The sequence below is a fragment of the Siphateles boraxobius genome, unplaced genomic scaffold, assembly GCF_051911475.1.
Source record: "Siphateles boraxobius isolate OS27281-9 unplaced genomic scaffold, OSU_SipBor_1 51, whole genome shotgun sequence".
NCBI classification, from domain to species: Eukaryota; Metazoa; Chordata; class Actinopteri; order Cypriniformes; family Leuciscidae; genus Siphateles; species Siphateles boraxobius.
Window position 1 is genome coordinate 2321087 of NW_027509153.1, and position 19416 is coordinate 2340502.

General features: G+C 42.1%; 1 protein-coding gene across 1 annotated transcript in view; it reads right to left on the bottom strand.

The window, feature by feature from the left end:
• Positions 1-19416, bottom strand: part of LOC143712789 (FGGY carbohydrate kinase domain-containing protein-like) — a 68184-nt gene that overhangs the window by 30675 nt on the left and 18093 nt on the right. The window lies entirely within an intron of this gene.

The following is a 19416-nucleotide window of genomic DNA, read 5'->3' on the forward strand; positions in this document are numbered from 1 at the left end:
GATTCTCTGCATCACCGACCGCATACAAGTATGTACCACTTGCAAAAAACCGCAACGCAATACATACCATTTGCGGTAAAGTAAGTGCATGGCTTCGACGAGTCACATTTGTTATGTGCGGCTCAAGAAGTTCGCAAAGATAAGACATTCCTTCCGCGGAAAATCTGTATCTTTCATACAAGTAAATATCAGGAAAGTCAAAGGGATTTTGTCTGTCCCTAAAAACTCTTTCTCTACGAAGTGCTCGTCTAACAATTTGCGCGGAGATGTCCACGGGATTTGGGAGAAAAGGTGAAGCCATTGCAACAGAGAACAGACGCTGGGAATCAGTTACGTCACCTATATGTTTCTTTGCTCACAGCTGATTGGTCAAACTTCAGTCTGAGCTCTCGAATCCAGAACTTAACCTGCCCCGGAGCAGGCTAGCCGTGCAGCGTAAGATACCATGGCAACGAACACCGATTAAAGCCGAGCTGCTTTCATAGTACCTAAAACCCAGAGTTGGCGGAAACTAAGCTGAAACATAGCTGGCTAGCCACCTAAACCGGCTTCATGGTACAGGCCCCTGAATTGCAGTGCTTTGTCAACATTACTGCATTTCTGGATAAACTTGCCAGAGGGTTAAAGACTCTAGCTTGAGCCCGCAGCCAAAGGTTAGGTTTGTCCGAAGTGGGATTCGAACCCACGCCTCCAGGGGAGACTGCGACCTGAACGCCAGCTGCCGAAGGATAGTCCGTCAAAATGGGGATAATGTTGAACAATGTTGAACGCCACAGCCAATCACGTCGACGCGCTATAACATTTGCAGCCAATTAGAGAGCGCCATTCTCGACATTATAACATTTGCAGCCAATCAGAGAGCGCCATTCTTGACTTTTTCCTTATCATTTTCGACATTTGACCAATCAGAGTACAAGGAAATGTCGATGGCACGTTTACGCTTAGCACCGCTAGGAGGAGGAGTCAGGAAGCTAGCCGAGTGTCAATCAAGTTGCCGAACTGAGCCGAAGGTGTACGAAGTAATGACATATCCTGAGGGGCGTGTCATAGGTCAAAAAGTTCAGACGTCAAGCATCACTGTCACGGAGGTCAGGCAGCATCATTTTAACGGAGGACTGCGAAACTTATTTTTCGGTAACTTTAACTGTATTTTCGGACAATGTAATTTTATATTTGTATATAATTGTATATATTATAATTGTAAATATCGTGTGTGCTCTTTTTAAAGAACTAATTTGTATTATAGTACTTTTGTTCAAAACGATATAACCTAACTGTTAGCCCCCCAACAAAAAAATGTCTGGCAAAAAATCCCATAAAGCCATGTCAGGTACTGACTGGATTGCAAGGCTAAAACAGTTTGCCAGCACAGGAGTTTGGCCATCAAATGAGGGTAACAGGCCAGCTCCTCGACAGAAAAAGTGGCATGACGTGTACCAAAGGGTGAGTGTGCTTTTGTCACCTTTGCATGATGTAATAATTGTAATCCTAATGTAGATAATGTTGCAGGTATTTGAGATTTATGTTTATTTATGTAAAAAAAAAAAACTCCTTTTTTTTGCACTGGGAGATTCAGAGATTTGAGGCAGTGGGGGTGGGGATGTTGAGTGAATGCATGTTTTTTTGAAGGTGTGAAATGTTCCTCTCTTGTTCTTTTAAAGGAGGATACAAACTTTACTCTCTCTTTATCTCTAATTTTACAGTTTGTATCTCCCCTTCAAAGAACATGAATAAAAATAAATGATAGACTACAATAAATTAATGTGGCATTCATACTGATAAGTTAGAAATGCATGTATTCTATGTTATATGTGTGATAATGTTTACAGATTGAAAGATGTCCGATGCAGTCTCGCGGCCAGACAACCTTGCTCGGAGTGGTCCCAAAGTGCATATGTGGTTTTCACACTCAAAAGGTAACAATGTAAAGATGTAACTTGTATTTTTTTTATATATGTATAATTTACTGAACAAATTCTTCTCGTTCAACAATTATTGTAGCCTATGTATTTTTGTGGTTGTCTTAAGAAATATAAAAAAATAAACTGTTGAATGTCTATTTTTTATGTGTCCACTTACAATCGAAATAAAACATTGTGCTTTTGTAAAATAAAGAAAATAAACAGGGTGTGCTTTCTGTCTCTCCATCTACGTTAACCTTTTTTCTGGAGCACGTCTCTAAGCTTAAACAAAACTCAGCGAATACTATTCACCCAAGCATGAGCAATATATCTTTATAATCATTTAAGTTTGTACTTTTAAAATATCTAATTCAAAACTAAAATAAATATTCTCTGTTTATGTAATCTATAAAAAAGAGAGGGGTGTCAGCCGATCTCATTATCGTTCTCTCAGCTCATTATTCTGCTAATGTGACACGCCCACAGAGCGCGCGGTATTCAAACGCAAATGATCTGAAGCGACACATGCAAACGTGTCAACGTCCCTCATAAACGCGATAACACAACAAATTTAATCATCAGATTAATGTACCTTTTCGTCTTGTGAGGCTGTGACTGTGAGGAGTAATCCTGGGACATTTACCTCAGAACATGTAATGGTTTATTTTCATTTTGAGGAGCGACCGATCTAGCCGAGAATTGTGAGTAGCTACCCTAAGTTTTTTATTCTTGTACTTTGTTCTAATGTCTGTAAATGCAAAAAGACTTTAAATTTGAATCACGTTTCTGTGAGTGAATGAATTAACGGCACAGATGGGCACTGTTGTTTATGTTTAGCCTACTATGTTAGAGATGAAATATAAAAGATAACTATGGGATCAAATTCCCGCCAAATATATTGCGGCCACGGATCAAAATATAATAAGCGTGAATCAAAAATGGGATCAAATTCGCGCCAAATGTATTGCGGCCACGGATCAAAATATAATAAGCGTGATTCAAAAAATAACAAGCATGAATAAAAACTTTAAACACATTAAAAAATATTTTTCACAAAAAGTTTATTTTAAACTTTACAAGGACTTTTAAGCAGTAAAGCTATCTGAACTCTGGACATATACAAATAATTAAATTCCTCCTTTTTGAGGTAGCCTACATTTTAATGTGCACACTGGTAATTGGTGTTAAACAATGGCTCATGATTATCCTAAAGCAGCTCTAAAACATCATGCAGTTTTGAAACACTACATTTCTTTGCTAAAATTAAGTTAAAAACGACCATTTTACCCGTCTGAAGAATTTAGGACTTTGACCTTTCAACGCTACACACAGCCTTTATATTATTTAGTTCCATTACAGACAAGGCATACAGTGCAAAAAGTACAAGACGAATACAAAGGCATTTGTGGTACAGTTCAGAGTATGTAAAACAAAGAACAACAACAACTAAATTTAAAATAAACCTGTAGCCTTTGTAAAAGGAAAAAAACGCACAGCCTACCTGGTGATCCGTTACAGTTAAATACGCCATCCTGAAATATTTTCTTAATTGTTGTTGTTAAGCGATCATATAGCCTAGGTAGCATGGTAAATTAATTCTAGACTAGATAGATGTACCATTTGACTAAAGATTAATGAAAATGATAGTGTACAGAGGAGATTACAGAAACCAGGTGGATTTGATATGCAGTGATTTATTATAGTTATTGTGTTCATTTGCATAGCTACATAATTGCATATTACTTTAGGATTAATGTTTTAAATATAGCTTAAATTTTTAATACAGCAACATGAAAATTATTGAAAAGATCAGGGATAGGTAACGTTTCTGGAGTGCCACTGTCCTGCAGAATTTAGCATCAACTCCGATAAAAACCTAGCTAGCAGTATTAATAATCCTAAAGATGATGATTAGCTGGTTCAGGCGTGTTTGATTAGGGTTGGAGGAGCTAAACTCTGCATCCAGGAGGACCGCCATTGCCCTTCCATGTCATAGATTAAATATGAAAGTAAAACGGCCAGTAGGTGGTGGCAAGTTACTGTCTTTATAAGTGAGTCATTCATTCAAACTTCTCGTTCAAATCAGGAATTCTTTAATGAAACACTGTTGTGTGGCTCGCAGGTGATCGACGCTCACAGTGCAAGGTCCAGAAGTAAGGCCAGGGCTTTAAAGATGAACTGAACTGAAATTTGAAAAAATGTGATATAACAGATGTATTTTATTTATTCTCATTGGTACAATTATTTAAATGGCAGAATTTGTTGAAAGGGATAAAATGGTACTTTGAAAATGTTGTTGTTGTTACACGGGCGCGCCATGTTGGATTTCAACATTCGACTACGTCACTGGAATGGTAGGCTACCTCGTTGCCGACCAATACTAGCAGAGCTAGCTTCTCTCTACCCCATGCCTTGTCAACAAAATTATTCTAGTCGTGATTTCTAGTGTTTAATCTTAGGTACGAGAGACAGATGTGTTGAAAACATCAATGAGTACATGAAGCGTCTGACATCAAATGTTTTATTTAGCTACAAGTCCAATGCATACTAGAATCCTTGATGTTCAGCTGAGGGGAAAAGATGTAACGTTAACGTTAGTTCACTGCACAGGATGGGAACGGAATCTTATTCATCCTTCCCAAATGCCCCCTCGCCCAAAGAGTGAACTGCCGGTACACTGTTAAGCTTAACAGTCTGAGAAAAGGATATAAGTTAGCCCAGCCTAGCGCAGTCGCCAATTCGTAAAATACACTGTTACATACCAGCTACTTATGGGGCGCTCCAGCGTCTCAGCTCGGACATCCCTTAGAGATAGCATAGTCTCCTTCAACACGTCTCTCTCACCGCACAGCATCCGAAATGAACGGTGCATGGTGATGCATTTTCGCCGATCAATAAATGTTCCAGGTTGACCTCTGTGGCGAGGGGGGCGCCGTTTTGCGAAGTCTGTAGCGAGAGACGAGTCAGCGAGCTGTGCGGTGAGTAAGTAGGTCAAGTGCAGATGATGAACACCTGTGTCTGATTGCAGTGATTGGCGTGGAGACCGCATATAAGCTGCCGGGAATGAGAGAGCGAGGAGAGAGAGCTGGGACTCGCACGCGACCCGCAGCACGCACTGGCAAACGGACTGAGTGGAAAGAGTGTATATATATTGCTGTAGTGTTTCACTAAAGTGAAGGCGCACGAGCGCACCTTTTGTTTTCTTTATTTTTTATTTCTAAATAAAGTGCGAGTCCCAATTCAGCCGACCCTGTATTCTTCTTCCTTAACCCACGCTGAATTTTACTACACTGGTGCCGAAACCCGGGAAGAAGAAGACTGCCGCCGCCATGCAGACCCCGCCAGGAACGCCATTTGCGGACCTCATCCAAACGCTCGCGGGTCTTCACAGGGAACAACACCACGCCCTGCTGGCCGTAAAGGAGGAGCAAGACCACCGGTTCCAGATGCTTCTCCAAGGCCAGCAAGAAGACCGCGAGCTGTTCCGGAGCTGGCTCGACCGGGAGATTCGGGCCGTCCCCGATCCAGCTACGGCCTCGGCCCCGCCCCTGCCTCTCAATAAGATGGGACCCCAGGATGATCCGGAGGCATTCCTGGACCTTTTTGAGAGGTCGGCCGAGGCCCGGGGATGGCCCCGAGCGGACTGGCCAATGCGACTCATCCCACTGCTATCGGGAGAGTCGCAGATAGCCGCCCACCAACTGCCAGTCCAGAATCTCCTGGTCTATGTAGACCTGAGGCGCGCCATTCTTCAGCGGGTCGGCCGGACCCCAGAACAACATCGCCAGCGGTTCAGATCCCTGAGCCTGGAAGAGTCCGGCCGACCCTTCGTCATGGCGCAACAGCTCCGGGACTCCTGCCGCAGATGGCTGATGGCCGACGGAGGCGACGTCGAGGACGTTATCAACAAGGTGGTACTGGAACAATTCATCTCCAAACTGCCCAAGAAGACCGCACAGTGGGTCCAGTGCCACCGCCCGACGTCGCTGGACCAGGCCATCCACCTGGCGGAGGATCACATGGTGGCGTGCCCAGGGGTCGGCGAACCCCTTCCATCTGCCTCTCTCTCTCCCTCTCTCTCTCTCTCGTCCCCTTCTCTCCCCAAACCTGTTCCCCTTCCCAGGTCTCGTGGGGGGCTGATGCCCCGGCCGGCGCCGACGTGGAAAACGGGGGCTCCGGCGGAGCCTGTCCCCGCATTCAGGGCCCCACCCTACGCTCTCCACGCCAATCCCTTGACCCGCTTCCCGCCACTGGGGCGGTGAGGAGGCCTGGGCCGGCCTGTTGGCGTTGCGGGGACCCGGGACACTTTATCGACCGGTGTCCGGTGATGGAGGTGGGGACACTGATCCGGGTTCCCGACGCGCCACAGGCTGCCCCCGATCAAGCTGGCCTGTACCAGATACCAGTGAGTATCAAGGGGGGTACTTATCAGGCTTTGGTGGATTCAGGCTGCAACCAAACCTCCATTCATCAAAGCCTGATTCAACCTGGGGCATTGGATAACAGCCGCATGGTTAAGGTGCGGTGTGTGCACGGGGTGGTAGTAAGTTATCCTATAATGCCTGTGGTAATTCAATTTAGGGGACAAAAGCATAGCGTAGAGGTAGCAGTTAACCCGCACCTCCGGCATCCGCTAATTCTGGGAACGAATTGGCCTGCTTTTAGTAAAATATTGGGGTCTTTATGTACGGATGCCTCTTGGGAAAAGAAAAGCAAGGGAAAGACAGCGGTTGTTCAGGTGGGAGATGCTGAGCCGGGACCTCTGGTGCCTGCTGCAGGGGAACGGAGTAATCTGGAGAGAACTATCCTCACAGAGCGCGATGATTTTCCCCTGGAGCAGTCCCAGGACGAGACGTTAAAACATGCCTTTAATCAGGTCCGTTCTATCGACGGCCAGGTACTCCACCTAGACCAACCGCTCTCTTATCCCTATTTTGCTATTTTAAAAGATAAGTTGTATCGGGTGACCCAGGACACCCAGTCAAAAGAGGATACAACGCAGTTGTTAGTTCCTAAAAGCCGCCGGGAAATGCTTTTTCAGGCGGCTCACTGTAATCCAATGGCTGGGCATTTAGGTCAAACGGCGACACTAAACCGTCTCATGGCCCGGTTCTTCTGGCCGGGCATTCACGAGAATGTGCGCAAGTGGTGCGCGTCTTGTAGTGAATGTCAGTTGGTGAATCCACCGGCCAATCCAAAAGCACCATTGTGCCCCCTTCCGCTAATGCAGGTCCCCTTCGAACGAATTGGTATGGACCTCATCGGGCCATTGGAACGGTCAGCACGTGGACACCGCTTTGCGTTAGTCCTGGTGGATTACGCAACGCGGTATCCTGAAGCAGTCCCGCTCCGTAACATTTCTGCCAAAAGTGTTGCGAGCGCGCTCTTTTCATTATCTCCCGGGTGGGAATCCCCAAGGAGATTCTCACTGATCAGGGCACGGCGTTTATGTCACGAACTATTCGCAAACTTTATGAATTATTGGGCATTAAATCGATTCGCACTAGCGTCTACCACCCACAGACAGACGGATTAGTGGAACGGTTTAATCGCACTTTGAAGTCCATGATTCGAAAGTTCGTTCACGAAGACGCCAAAAATTGGGATGAGTGGCTAGAACCCCTCTTGTTCGCTGTACGCGAGGTTCCCCAAGCCTCCACGGGGTTTTCCCCCTTCAAGCTTCTCTATGGGCGTCAGCCCCGCGGGGTGTTGGACGTTCTTAGAGAGGCTTGGGAGGACGGACCGTCCGCTAGTAAGAACGAAATTCAGTATGTCTTGGACCTGAGAACAAAACTCCAAACTTTGGGGCGGCTATCAATGGAGAATTTGTTACAGGCCCAGGACAGACAGAGTCAGCTGTACAACAGGGGGGCTAGACTTCGTCAATTAGCACCGGGAGATAAGGTGCTTGTATTACTCCCTACTTCTAGCTCGAAATTACTTGCAAAGTGGCAAGGACCTTTTGAGGTCACACGGCGGGTTAACGATCTCAACTATGAGGTAGTTCGAACAGATAGGGGCGGGGCACATCAAATTTATCACCTCAACCTCCTCAAAAAGTGGGTTGAGGCGGAGTCAGTGATGCTGGCGACGGTAGTGAGCGGAGAGGAGGATCTCGGGCCAGAAGCGAACACAAAACCACAATCTCTCGCGCTGGCTCTTGGCGGAGATCACCTCTCACCCTCCCAGCTCACTGACATTAAAAATTTACAAGCTGAATTTGCTGATGTGTTCTCTCCCCTGCCTGGTCGAACGGACCTCATTCAGCACCACATTGAGACGGATCCGGGGGGGGTGGTGCGCTGCCGCCCGTATCGTTTACCTGAACACAAAAAAAAGATAGTTCAGAACGAATTAGAGGCTATGCTGGATATGGGGGTAATAGAAGAGTCCAGCAGTGACTGGGCGAGCCCGATAGTTTTAGTTCCTAAAACCGACGGCTCGATCCGTTTCTGTGAGGACTATAGAAAGGTGAACGCAGTGTCTAAATTTGATGCTTATCCAATGCCGAGGGTTGACGAATTGCTTGATCGGCTGGGTACTGCTCATTTTTATTCGACACTGGACTTAACAAAGGGTTATTGGCAGATCCCCTTGTCTCCCATGTCCAAAGAAAAGTCAGCTTTCACAACGCCGTTTGGATTACACCAATTTGTCACCCTTCCTTTCGGCTTGTTCGGGGCTCCGGCGACTTTTCAGCGTCTGATGGACAAAATTCTCCGGCCGCATGCTGCATATGCCGCTGCCTACTTGGATGATATTATCATCTATAGTAACGATTGGCAGCGTCATATGCAGCATTTGCGGGCAGTCCTGAAGACGCTGGGAAGGGCTGGGCTCACGGCCAACCCAAAGAAGTGTGCGATTGGGCGTGTGGAAGTAAGGTATTTGGGCTTCCACTTGGGTCACGGACAGGTGCGTCCCCAAATTGATAAGACGGCAGCGGTTGCGACCTGTCCGAGACCTAAGACGCTCCCCTGCAGTGGCACCACCGCATGAAGGATACCAACGCGCGGATCACCCGTTGGTATCTAGCTTTACAGCCTTTTAAATTCCAGGTGGTCCACAGGCCGGGTGCACAGATGGCTGTGGCTGACTTCCTCTCCAGGAGGGGGGGGCTACAGGCCGGACGGCTCCCCGGCCTGAGTCGGGGCGGTGGGGGTATGTGGCGAGGGGGGCGTGGTTTTGCGAAGTCTGTAGCGAGAGACGAGTCAGCGAGCTGTGCGGTGAGTAAGTAGGTCAAGTGCAGATGATGAACACCTGTGTCTGATTGCAGTGATTGGCGTGGAGACCGCATATAAGCTGCCGGGAATGAGAGAGCGAGGAGAGAGAGCTGGGACTCGCACGCGACCCGCAGCACGCACTGGCAAACGGACTGAGTGGAAAGAGTGTATATATATTGCTGTAGGATACCTTTTGTTTTCTTTATTTTTTATTTCTAAATAAAGTGCGAGTCCCAATTCAGCCGACCCTGTCTTCTTCTTCTTTAACCCACGCTGAGTTTTACTCTCTTCAACAGATCGACTCCGGTGCAGTGTCCATGCTCCGGCAGCGCCCGCGCCCACACACTTCCCGCCAAACGATCCTGTACTGTATGTGGAGCCTGAAACTGGTCGTCCTCCATGTGGTGGTAGTCAGATACAACTGGCATGTTCCTCACATGCTCAAATGCGTAACTCATGCCATTCAAATTACTCATTTTCGTGTGTGTATATAGGACTTGCAGCTGTTGCATATATACCTTCGCGGGTCCTACCATGCCAGTGACGTCATCGGAATTGCCAGCGTAACAAACGCAATTTTTGTGCTGCTTCAAAAAAAAAGCTATATTGATATTTTTAGTTACAATTTTTAATGTAAATTACTTTTAATTGTCATAAACAACATGTTATCAACGTTGATTTTTTTCAGTTCAGTTCATCTTTATAGGTTAATATGATGGATCGTCAGACAGGCACAACTGTCAACTAACGACACAACAGGTCGTCGTCGTTAAAGTGACGAATTTAACGATAATGGATCGCCAGGTAGACGTAACAGGTCGAGTTGCAGGCACACATACAGTTTAACGGTGTCCTGCCACGGAAAGATTTTTGCCAGCTGAGCTGATGGTTATCTTCACCTGTAGCTACGAGAGAACATCAGTACAGTAGCGCGAGTCGCATTGGAGTGAAGTCAACTCCCCTCTTCGTTTGATTGGCTAGAGGAGGAGCTGTCAATCTAGAACCAGTGGACCAATGGTGACGCTTAAGCCCGCCCAAATTTACATGAAACTCGAACTGCAACATTTGGAAGAGCAAGCGCAGAAGATGGAAAGATGAGCGAAGAGGAAAACAGCACAAGCGTACAAAAAAATAAATTATGAGCAGAAAATGAAAGAGAGCGCAAAGTACAGAGTTATAAAACCAAGGATAACATCATTTTAAAGAAAGCATGAAAACAAGTTTAAGTTTTGTAAAAAAATATTTTTTAATGTATTTAAAAAAAAAATTTTCATGCTTGTTATTTTTTGATTCACGCTTATTATATTTTGATCCGTGGCCGCAATACATTTGGCGGTAATTTGATCCCATAGATAACATTTTGTAGTTTTGGATAGATTATTAAGTTTTTATTCTAAAATATGAAATAAGCTTTTGTCATCCAGTTTCTGCAAATATTTTAAATACATAGTAGGCTATGTTCTGTCAAAAATAAACTCATCAACTAAGTTGTTATTATAGTGTTTGTTCCAATGTAAGCTATATAAAAACTAATGAATCCTTAACTTTAAAATACGTACGATAATACTGTAGGATAATACTGAGGAATACTGTAGTTTTTTTTCATTCTCAAGTGAATCGCGTTTCTGTGTGTGAATGAATGAAAGACAGAGATGCGCTGTTTACCACAACTCGCAAAAAGACAGTTTAAATTTGAATCGCGTTTCTGTGTGTGAATGAATGATCCGCTTTTAGCAAACTATATTGCTATACTGAGATGAGTAAAAATCGACTGAAATATGTTGAAATAAAATGTATTTGTAAAAGCAACGTATTAAACTGCAAATTAACATTTATATTTCTTATATAAACGAAAGACCTATGTTACAGACATATGAAAGACAACATTTCGTTGACTAGTTTTGGATAGAATATACATTTTTACTGTAAAATATTTGCTATCTCAAATAAGCTTTTGTTTGCCAATTTTGCTCATATGTTAAATAGCCTATAGTATGTTTTGTCAAAAATAAAGTAATCAAATAATATGTTATTATGTGTTTGTTCCAATGTAGCCTAGGCTATATCCAAAGTAATGAATCCTTAACTTTGAAATATGTATGATAAAATGTATACTTTAGTTTTTACAAAGAAAGATTGCACTTGAATTGTTGCTGTAATTGTAACATTTTTAATAAAAATATATATTTACAAGGTAGATGTAAACAAACTATTAAAAGGTAAATATAAGCCTTTTCTTTAAATATTTTTTATTGAGTTTTATTAGTGACAAATTTGGGGAGAGGATACTGTTGTAAACCTTGTTCTTCTTAAGTGTAGAAAAACTCAGAAGCGAAGACCAGGAAACTTGGCTTATCTTTTAAGCAGGATTCTTTATTTGCTGTAGTCTGCTTCGTCCAAAATCTTACCCAAGTCTAACTAAGGCTCTATACATTTTAGATCATATACCCTTTCAGGGGGAGGAGTTACATAAAGGTGGAGACACTCTGAAACAAAAGCATGTAAATGAGGCATACAAGTTTAGGAACTTGCCCTAGACTGAGAGTGTTACCCATCCTAATCCAATCAGCATAACAGTGTAATGTAAATATCCTAATCCAATCAGCCAGACTCTTCATAGATACCTTCACATTATCATAGAGCTTAATGGCCAGGCAGTGCATAAAGACAAAAGGTGATAGTCTCAGTGCTCTGATCAATTTAACTTACAATAGAGAGAGCAGGACAGACAGGAACAGGCAGGTCTGTGACATCAGATGAGAAGTAACAAAACGGTTAATGTCCTATGCCTCAAAATGGTAACTTTCTCAGATAAAATACTGTTGAACCTAAATTAAAACATTTTAATAAATTTGTAACACTACAACGCCTATCAAGTAAGGGTACTGTTGGCGGTGGAAATGCAAGCCAGATCAGGGTTTACCATCCCAAATCGTACTGTACTGTACCGTACCGTAACGTACCGCTCCGTGGAAACGAGCCATTAGGTACCGGTTCCATATTGGTACCAGGTTTCGGTACACAACCCTTGTTTTCACTATGAAAATCTTCACACCCTGTTAGAAATATATTTTCTCCCTCAGCATAAATCTATAACATAAGAAGGATTCTTTGTTCAGCCTAAAACTGACACGTTTGCACATTCTTTTCTATGTATGTAAAGTTAAACATCTGGTATTCATTAATGAGGAAGGGAGCCCCCTTCTCCTTTCTCTTCCTTTTCTTTCTTTGTGTTTCTATGTTATACATTGAAGAGCTTCCTCTGAGCTCCAGGCTTGCAAGGAGATTCTAGCGGATACTGCCCATATAAAGAAGTTGTTATATAAAGTCTATATGATATGCCACTGATGTAATGTTTGGTTTTATTGGTTAGACTTATACTCCTCCCTGTAATACTTTGCCTATATAATGTATAATTTAGACATTATGAGCTGAGCGTTTTGTCTCCCTCCGGCGCTGGAGTTGTGAATTGTTTATTCATAATAAAAAAACAAGAATTTGGGCACTTCTCGTTTGGACCATTTCATTTCGATTCTAACACTTGGGGGCGTCGTTAGGGATTTCTCCAGACAGGTAAGAATTTTTTTTTTTTTTTACAAAAGAGAAAGTTGATTCTTACTGTCTGCTGAGAAAACGTATTTGTAGTGCCGTGATTTTTACCATATTTGGTGAAATCAGCCTCGTGTTTTAATTAATGCGGGAAGAGCAGAAAAAAGGGAACTGATCTCTCTCTCTCTTTTTGTTATTTGTCCTTGTATAAAACGATACAGGACGGTAGCCTCGTATTTTTAATTAAAAATGTGAGAAGAACAAGCAAAAGAGATTTGAGCTCCCTCTTTTGATGTTATTTGTCTTTGTTTAAAACGATACGGGACCGGTTATCCTCCTGTTTTCGATAAATGCGGGAAGAACGTAAGGAAAATTGATCACTTTCCTCCGTTTAAAAAAAAAAAAAAAAGATTTGCTACAGAGATAATTTGTTTTCTTTTGCAAAGTCTATTTTAATTTCCCTTTGGTCTAGGGCTATGAATAAATAAATCACTATTTTTTTCTTTTAACTTTCTCTTTTCTTTTCTTCTCTCTTATTTCTCTCTCTATTTGCCAATTTACTAACACAATTAATTTGAAATTGTATACTTTTCTTTGAGTTCTGTAAGGAACCTAGCTATATGAAATATTAATAATCAATAATAACTTGTTATGATTAATTTTGAATATTTGGGTCAGTTAATTGGATTAACTTGACATGGCTAAATTAATATTACAATCAATTAATCAGTTCATCCAACGAACTCTTTTGATTATTCATTTATTCTAAGAAAAGGGTATCTTCCCTGGACACAGAAGAATAATTATTTCTTAATATGTACAGCGTTTTGAGCATGTAGCAAGAACAAAAACCATAAAGGGACTTCGTATTGCAAGCAAATCAGAACCAAATACATAAAGTGCATAAGTTTTATTAACTAAATCATAAACATGAATAAATTAAAAACACATATATACAGAATTACAGAAATAGGTTAGTGATAGGATTAAATTGGCAACCGGAGAAAGGGACTAGTGAAGTGCAGGCTGAAGTGGAAGTTGGTTGAGAGTTCTCTTTCTCCAGGAATGCAGGTTTGGTCAGGGCCTGGGGCCCTGTTGAGGCCACGCTGAGCACTCAGGAGAAGTGAGGAAGTCGGAAGAGTGAGTGATTGGAGTCGTTGTTGGTTGGAGTCTTTGTTCCAAAACTCCTGAGATTGTCCTTGGTTCTTTGTGAGAGTCTTCTCTCTCCTGCCTGAACCCATATCTGGTTGGATCGAGGCCTGCTGGGCCCTGGGGCCCCTGTGGAGGGGGAGGGGGTTCCCCAGGATCACCAGAGCTGTGTTGCGGCTGGATGAAAGAACTAAGAGAGGGAGGTCACATGTGGGCTGTCTCTAATAAAGCCTGGAAAAGATCCTCCCCTAAGGGTTGAACTCGACCAATCAGAAAGGTGACATGTCTGAGAGGGAAAGTGGCTCTTAGTTGATTTACGGGTCTTTGTCCCTAGCGTGGTTATACCTTCATTAATGCTCAGATAGCTATAACACATCCACACTGCATTCTTGAAGAAGGTGATGTACATCAAAGTGTGAGTCATTAAATGAGGATTAATTAGGTAGGAGGCATGATACAGGTGAGATTACATTGATCGTTAGTTGGTTGTATACCAGGATACATACCATAATATATACCTAACAGTACACGAGACAGTAAACCATTTACACTGTTTCTTTCACAGTTTTATACATGTTCATTTATAGATCAGTTAGTCTATGATTAATGCAGCAAAGTCTGTTTTAAAGAGGGTTTCTGTTTCATAGTCTCTCTGTTAGTTTTGGAGTTTCATAAACCTTTGTATATAATGAATAATTAGTGTCTGATTGGTCCATACCCTACAGTTCCATTTGGCTATATTACAATTTATTTAAGTTGCATGAAGGAGAAATGTTTGTGTGTTTACAATGGGGAATAAAATTAGTCCACCGTTAGAAAATGAATCTCCGAAAGATTTTATGATTAGAAATAATCAAGCATTTTTTACGGAGCCATATGTGTCAAATTTAGCTGGCTGGTCAACTGGCAAAACACAATTAGATGCGTTTCCTCGTGACGGCTCATTTAAAGACACATATATGCGTGAAGCAAAAGACATGATTTTTGGAAATTGGGGCGATCCCGATTGGGATTATTCGTATATGAAACGTTCCTATAAGATCTGGAAAGACATGCAATCTTATTGGAATCGTGGTCCAAAAGTGGATAACAACAAAAATCTTTCTCCCCCTCAAGCTGAACAGCCTGAGAAGGAGAAAGTTATTTCACATCCTGCTGAAGTCAGAGCGCCCCTCCCTCCCAGATATGAGAGCATTCAAACTTCTCCTGTCTCGGAACCTATAAAAAATAAATCCTACCCTGTTGATGAAAATTATTTACTATTTGTGAACACATTTTTGAATAACATGCACAACGAGACTGCACAAATGATTCGAATAACTATAACCAACATTAGTAACATTTCTGTTGATGAATTGGGTAGACGCTTGCGTGAACTGTCGTCTGCTGGGGCATTTGAAAACTCCAGAGGAAAAGTTCCCGCAATGTTCCAAGTTAATTCCACTGTCCAAAATCGCCCGCCACCCAATGTCAGGAATGACATAAAGTGTTTTTTATGTCACACACAGCGGACACACACAGCGATTATGCAGAAAAAAAGCTGAGAGATTTCAGCAAACTAATGAGAAACCGATGTTTAGGCGCTCTGATGGCCTCCCTTTCTTTCTCCCTCTGAAAGACAGAGACCTGTGTATCCGACTGAATGGGGAAAGGAATAACAGACATTAAATTCCATAGGAATAGATAATATTCCAGTGGTTTGTAATTTGACATCACCTTTACCGGTTACTTCTAATGATATACCATTATTGTTCAAAATGCATGATTATGCAATTATACCTGATTCTTTATTCTGCTTGTTAGGTAGAGATTTAATGCATAAGTTGGGTGTTAAATTAGGATTTGACTCTGACTCTTTGCAACTCATGTTTCCAGCAGCCTTTTCTCTTACGACCGACACAGGAAGTGCTCTCTTCGAGGATGTGTCTGCAACTGAGCTCGGACAGGAAGTAGCTGATGTAAACCCGAAATTGTGGGCGGCCCATAAGGATGACATGGGACTTCTTGATATCCAACCTTATGTGGCCAATTTGACAATGAATAGGCCTGTGTTTATTTTTTAAAAAACAATATCCGCTTTCAAAGGAAAAAGAGGATGGAATTCGACCCCTCATTGATCAGTTTCTGGCTCAAGGCATTCTGGTTCGCACTCATTCACCTTACAACACACCAATTAATCCAATCAAGAAAGCAAATGGTTCTTGGCGCTTAACGCAAGACTTGAGAAAAATTAATGATTTGATAAAACCACATGCTCCTATTGTGCCAGATGTACAAACTATTATTAATTATATTCCTTTAGAACAGGGGTCTCCAACCTTTTTTCATTTGAGAGCTACTTTTTAAAAAATATAGTGGCCGAGAGCTACTCATGTAATACAATACTTAAATCTCTTAAATGATGTCTCATAACTCTCATATTAACAACTATCTAAACTGTTTTAGACCTAAAATAGTTTTTGTAGGCCTATACATGTCACCCTTAAATGTCAGAGAAAAGAACAGAATCAGAGATTAATTTTTTTAAAGAAAATTGTACTTTGCATATTATACTATAAAAACACATAATTATAGTTGATTTTATAGTGCATCTTAACTAGAGATGAAATGGCCTGAAAATTTCATTTCATGATTATAGTGACCAAAATGATCAGTTATCACCCTGTTCAAAAAGTACTAATACTACACAATAAAATCCATTCACCAACGTTTATGTCGAAAACCAGCAAATAACAAATATAATTAGAATTAATTTGCACTTTTTGTTTACATAAACAAAATAACAACATTAAAAATAATGGTCAGATTTTAAAGGAGTGTCTTGCGACATGTTATCTACTAACATGTAGCATACAAGTTCAAATAAAGTTTTGACAAAAAAAGATTTATAAAAAGCTTGCATATTTCAGCCTTTAAATCATTTTTATGAAAAGAATGAGTCAAAAAAGATAAATTACTGACGTTCACAATGCACATTAGCTTATCTTTCATTATTAATAGTAAAATTCGGTCCGATTTTCCCGTGGCGTCTGTCATTGCTATGCAACCATGCACTGCGCTCTCCACAATGACAAAGAAGTTTTAGTAGCTAATGGATTTTTCATCTTGCTGCGCATGGAAAAAATTAGTGCGTCGCTTCAATTATGAGCTTCCTACATTTGAAATAACGAACTTGAGCGCGCAAAAGATGCGATATGTGAATGCCCCCTTGGTGAGCTACCTCCAATCAGGCCACGAGCTACTGGTAGCTCGCGAGCGACGTGTTGGAGACCCCTGCCATTGGCAACCGCAATGCGTGCTCCACAGATGAGGCATACAGCTTTATCTTTAACATTAGTGAAGAGGAATTCTGTCTCCCACTCCTCGTTAAAATAATAAGTCTTCTTTTTTGCATGACCTGCATCGTCAGCCATAATTAATCTTTTTTTTAATTTTTATAGTTCAATTTATCTTATGTATGTACCGTCTGCCCGCGACCGCCTCAACTCACTGAAGTTACGTTACGGTTTTTTTTTAGTATACACGTTCAGATTCTAAATATTTTTAATTATTTTATTATGTTTTAATGGTATATGAAATGTTACCATTAGCTATTTTCTCATGTTATGCCATCATCATAAATAATAATAAAAAAAAACTAAATGGAAGACAATTCAGGCTATTTTTAGAACGTGCTCGGCGGGCGACTCAGAGACTCCATGCGGGCACCATGTTGGAGACCACTGCTTTAGAACATGCATTTTATTATGCCATTGATTTATGCTCCGCCTTCTTCAGCATTCCTGTTGACCAACAAACTCAGCCACTTTTTGCTTTCTGTTTTCAGAATTGCCAGTACATGTAGACAAGACTCCCTCAATGGTTCAAAGATTCTCCGGCTGTTTTCTCCACTGTAGTGCACGCAACGCTGAAGGATGTCAGACTCCCTCCTGACACCTGCCTGCTCCAATACGCTGATGACATTCTCGTCACTGGTGCCTCTGCGGACATGTGTGCTGCTGCCACTACAATTGTCTGCAACGTTTTAGCAGAGGCTGGTTCCAAGGCATCTAAAGAGAAACTTCAGTGGGTGCAGAGGAAAGTCAATTACCTCGGCCATGAACTGTCACAAGGCCAAGTTCGCCTGTCTGCGGACAGAGTCAAAGCCATCGCTTTGTTCAAGCACCCTTCAACACGGAAGCAAATGCAAAGCTTTCTGGGACTGGTCAATTACTGTCGATTATAGGTGCCAAATTGCTCCATGTATGACAAAATCCTGCGAGACGCTACGCTGGATGATAAAGAGGACATTACATGGACAAGTGAGATGGAGCAAGCGTTAAGACATTTGAAATCCTCTCTGTTAAGGCCTCCCGCCCTCGGCCTTCCTTGCTACAAGCGAGATTTCAACCTGTACGTGCACGAAGGTGGGGGCACAGCCGCAGGAATCCTGGCCCAAGAGCATGGGGGCACTTTTGGTCCAGTAGCTTATTTGTCTAAAACTCTTGATTCAGTGGCTCGGGGACTCCCGGCCTGTTTACGTGCAGTGGCTGCTGCAGCGATCATGGTACAGGATGCTGAAAGGGTTGTTTTATCATATCCACTCACAGTTCACACATCACATCAGGTAGGAGCAATTATGCATAACATTTCTACTCAACACATGACTGCTCAACGTCGTTCAGGCTATGAGGCTATATTATTAGCAACTGCTAATTTAACGTTGAAAGTAACTTCTGTTATTCATGGTCCTACTGTACATCTACACAGGTTGTTGACGGATGGTGAATTTGAGAGTGACGACCACGACTGCCTGACCAGAATCCAAACTTCGACTGCCTGCAGGCCAGATGTGTCGACATCTGTCCTGGAGGAGGGAGATAATTGGTATATAGACGGATCCTGTTTCAAGCCAAATGACAATTTATACTTGTGTGGATATGCTATTGTCAAATTACCTGATCGTGTAATTGAGGCATATTCATTGCCATATAAATCAGCTCAAGTAGCAGAATTAATTGCTCTAACAAGAGCTTGTCAGTTGGCAAAAGTTCAGTGCATCAATATAAACACTGATTCCAAATACGCGTACGCCGTTGTCCATGATTTTGCTAAATTGTGGGAAGAAAGAAATTTCAAAACCTCCGACGGAAAAACAATTTTGACCATCGAAACCATCGAAACTTGCTGTTATTAAAGTAGCTGGTCATAAAACAGGTTAATCGGATGAGGCTAAGGGAAACAGGTTTGCAGATGAAGTCGCGAAATGGGCTGCTAAAGAAGTAATACTTAGTCCATACGTAAATGAAAAGAGCAACGATGTACCTATGATGAATTTGTCGCTGATTAATGATTTGGACATTAAAGTACTGCAAGCTAACCCTACGCAAGTTGAATTGATTCATTGGGCTGCGAACGAAGTAAAACCAGATCAAGCTGGTATTCTGAGAGACAAGCAGGGTAGAATCGCTCTACCAGCATCCACCGTTGTAATGCTGTGCAGGCATTATCATGGTGTATCACACGTGTCAGAAGAAAAAGTGATACAAAATTTGAATCAATCATACTGCATAGCAAATGTTCGAAAGAATACTTTGTTGATATTGGATGCTTGC